General features: G+C 52.9%; 1 protein-coding gene across 1 annotated transcript in view; it reads left to right on the top strand.

Annotated features, from left to right (window-relative positions):
* The first annotated feature begins 678 nt into the window (after positions 1-678).
* The window catches only part of GRIK5 (glutamate ionotropic receptor kainate type subunit 5), a 75,807-nt gene continuing 72,713 nt past the window's right edge, over positions 679-3,772 (top strand). The window contains exon 1 of the mRNA XM_087727041.1: positions 679-980. The gene's annotated coding sequence lies outside the window, so the exon portion shown is untranslated. The remainder of the gene's footprint in view (positions 981-3,772) is intronic.

Here is a 3,772-nt window from a genome sequence, read left to right as displayed (position 1 = left end):
CCCGCCCGGGTCGGAGATGGGGGGGTAGGACCAGGCAGGGGGAGGAGGGGCGACCGGAGCCACATCAACCTCCCGTCCTTCCTTCCTTCCTTCCTTCCTTCCTTCCTTCCTTCCTTCCTTCCCGCCAGCCGCTCCGGGCGAGCCCGACGTGGGAGCCGCCGCGGATTAAACAGCTTCGCCATTCGGCTTGCCAAGCCGCCGAAAGGAAGGAAGGACCTGGGCCGGCGGAGCGGAGGAAAAGAGAGAGAGAGAGAGAGAGAGAGAAGGAAGGAGGGAAAAGAAAGAAAGAGAGAGAGAGCAGGGCGAGGAGGGGGCGCTGCGTCGCTCCCCACCCAATTTGCAGAAGATCAACATTTGCTCTCGCCAGCAGCAGGAGAGAGAGAGAGAAAAAAAAAAGAGGGGGGGGGAGAAAAGGCGACCGCCTTGAATTCAGGGCAAGGGGAGAGGAGGCGGCGGCGGGGGGGGGCGTCTGCCGGTGCCCCCCCAGGAAAAAGGAGGCGATGCAGCATTCTGGACCGTCGGACATGGGGAGTTTCCTTTTGTACGGACAGTTCTCCCCCCCCTGGACCGGAGGGGGCTTCTGGCGCTTTGACTCCGTGGACATCTGATCAGCCCCCCCCTCTACTCTCTCTCCGCCTTCCCGACCGCCTCCCCCCCCCTCCCCGAACTCGCTTCGCCCCACGGACTTTGGCCCTTCTTAAGCGGGCCTGGAGGGGAAGAGGCTAGAAGGAAAGATCCGAAAGCCGCCGGCAACCGATCCAAGGCTCCCTCCCCTCCTCTCCAGCACCCCCTTTTACACCCCCCCCCGCCCCCACCAGCCTTGCGGCGTCGGGGGGGGGACTTTTCCAGATGGAGGAAAAAGCCGGGAGTTCTTCGTGGATTCTCCATTGAAGAGAAGGAATTGCACGGATGCGGCCGCGCGCCCCCGCGCGCGTGGGCCCTCGCGCGTGTGTCTTGCCTGCGCGCGCGCGCGCCACGGAGTGAGTGAGTGAGTGTGCTGGCTGGGGAGGGGGAGGGGGGGCCCGTTACGGCTTTCTCTCCCACGGAAAGCACAACCCCCCCCTCCCGGTAAAAAAAAAAAACCCCTCCCCAAAAGAAGACGGAGGCAAGGCGGGACCGCTTGGCTTCTCCCTCCCCCCCCTCTCCGAATCCAGCTGCGAAGGAAAGGGGGCTTCTTCCCCCCCCCCCGCTCCACCCCCTCCACCCCCCATCCGAGAAAGGAGTTGCAAGGAGAAGGAGGCTGGGTGGGGGGGTGGCGCAGTTCACGGATTCCGTAAGTCTGGAATACTTTTGCTTTATTTTGGGGGGGGGTGTTGAAGGATGGGGAAGCAGTCTGGGCTTGGATTGATGTGAAAAGACTGTACAGGTGCAGCCTTGACTAAGGGAGGTTTTGCTTGTAGGGTTGAGGGAGGGGGGGCGATGGGAAGGAAGTGAGGGTTGACTTCCTCCTTGTGGAAATGGGGGGGGGGCAGATTTAGGAAGTGATTCTGGATGAGGGAAAAATCCCTGGCCCGCTCGGAGGGAGGGAGGGGTGTGTGGGTGGCAGTGGGCGAAATGATTTCTTGCAGAGAGGAGAGAAAGGCAGGGTGGAAGGGGAGCCTGGCAGATGCCATTCGGCCTGGCCACCCTCTTGCGCCATCCCCCCCCCCCTCCATGCTTCGCTTTCCCCATCCCCTCCTCATCTTGCCAGCCGCTGCGAATGGGCATCCTTGAGCCATAAGGCTCAGCCTCGGAAAAAGGAGCTGCTTGGTGGCGTTTTCCACCCTAAGGACTCCTTAGCTCTCCTCTCCCTTGCATCACCTGGCCTGCCTTCCGGCTCCACCATCATCAAGGCCAAGGAGCCATTCTCTTTTCTCCCCCTCTCCACCCCCCCTTTTGGCCTAAGCTCTAGCCAGCCTCTTCTGGGGCCTCCGTGCCACACTGCCAGCCTGAACTGGGCCTCCATCCTCTGACTGGCCTACCTCGGTCGTCAGAAAGGTTGAAGACTCCAAGACTGTGATTGGGGTGGGTGGGTTTATAAATTAGGTCCCCTGTGAAGGTTCAAAAGGGATGCTTGAAACGGGCTGTTGGATTTAGGCTTCTGGGCCTAATGTTTTGCTGGAGCAGTCCTCATTCAAATCTCTCCCCCCACACCTCAAAAACCTTCTTTTTTGCCACCTCGGGGGGCCTTTGCTCTTTTGCAATTCTTAGATCCTTATCTTCTTTATTGCCCCCCCCCCCAAACCTCTCCCACAGTCCTCCTTACTCTTCTTCAGCAAATCAACATAAGCTACTAGCTATGTTTGGGGAAGGGTGGGTGGGAGTGTGTTGTTTTATGGCTTCACTTCATCCCCCCCTCCATCCCTTAATATATCTGGAAAGCTTTAGGAGGAAAAGAAAAAGCGAATTCACGTTGCAAAACTTTTGTTCCAAAGCACCAGATTACAACTTTTTTTCCCCTCCTGGCCTAGGAGAATAACTCTCCCCGCACTTGATTGCTGTCTATGTATTCCCACTTCCCTTATCCATTTTTTTTTGTACCTCTTGGGAATCTTTCTGGGGTCCATTCATCCCATTAAGGCACTTTCCTTGATGTTGGTGTATCTATGTGTTTCTAAACCACAATATTATGACCGTGTATTGTTTTGAATCTGGTTCTGGTTTATTTGGCAAATCATGATTAAACAGATTTGAGAAGTAAGTCTCCGTATTAACAAATCCACCAGAGAGTTGTTCAGGGCCTGAAGCAAAAAAATATTTTTTTTTTTGCTTAGGAAAGTTGTTTTTTATTTGTCACTTGTTTAAGGAAGAGACCTGATTAAAGATGCGTGCAGTGATGCGTGGGGAATCTGGATGCAGAAAAGATGTTCTCCTCTTCTCAGAATATTAGAAAATGGGCTGATCCAATCAATCTAAATGAGAGGGTTTCAAGTTGATTAATTAAAGGGAAGGATTTGATCACACATTGCCTATATAAGCCAAGGAAGTGATTTCCATGGACGTATTAACCGTGAACCAGTATTAACCACATATATTAGGATACCATCACACACATGATGGAAATGGCAGGATTCGTGCCGTGGGATCAGTGAAGTTGTGAGGTTCAGAGGGTCAGTTGCCCCTTCCCACAAATGGCCATGCGTACAAGATGCGAGAGATGGCCACCGACTTAGTTTGCTTATTAAAAATAAGAGAGGCAATCCTTGGATCCTTTTAAATCAAGGGTCAGCAAAGGCTCCGGAGCCGCATGTGGTTCTTTCATCCCTCTGCTGTGGCTCCCTGTCGCTCAATATGTGTGTCATAACTGCCAATGTGCGACACCCAATAGCACACAATTTATTGAGCTTTTCGACCCTCCCAGTAGGCCAACTAGGGATAAATCCAAGAAAAGAAAAGCTTCAGAAGGAAAAAAGAACCTTTAATTCAAATACAAATGCTAGTTCTGTGGGCGCTCAGGAAATCGGCATGGGAAGAGTTTTGTGGCTCCCGGCGTTTTCTTTTCTGTGGTAAACGGGTCCAAATGGCCCTTTGAGTGTTTAAGGTTGCCAACCCCTGTTCTAGATAAACTATGCTTAGTTTTGTGTTCCTCTTGAATGGGAGGCTGATAAATGCCTTTTTTTGGGGGGGGAAGGTTCATGCTAGCTATATAGTGGAGACCTTCAAGGTGTGACTTTCTGCTTATAGGCTTCTCAAAAATCATAGTGTTGATATTATTTTTAATTGCGGGATTTTAGGGACCCTTCGGGCTGATTTGATAGGACTCTTTCTTACGTCCTTAAAACTTTTCTAACAA

The sequence above is a fragment of the Thamnophis sirtalis genome, unplaced genomic scaffold (genome assembly GCF_051295495.1).
Source record: "Thamnophis sirtalis isolate CommonGarterSnake01/CBP01778 unplaced genomic scaffold, rThaSir2_p1.2 scaffold_13, whole genome shotgun sequence".
NCBI classification, from domain to species: domain Eukaryota; kingdom Metazoa; phylum Chordata; class Lepidosauria; order Squamata; family Natricidae; genus Thamnophis; species Thamnophis sirtalis.
Note: the sequence above shows the minus strand (reverse complement) of the source record. Positions and strands in the feature narration are given on the sequence as shown.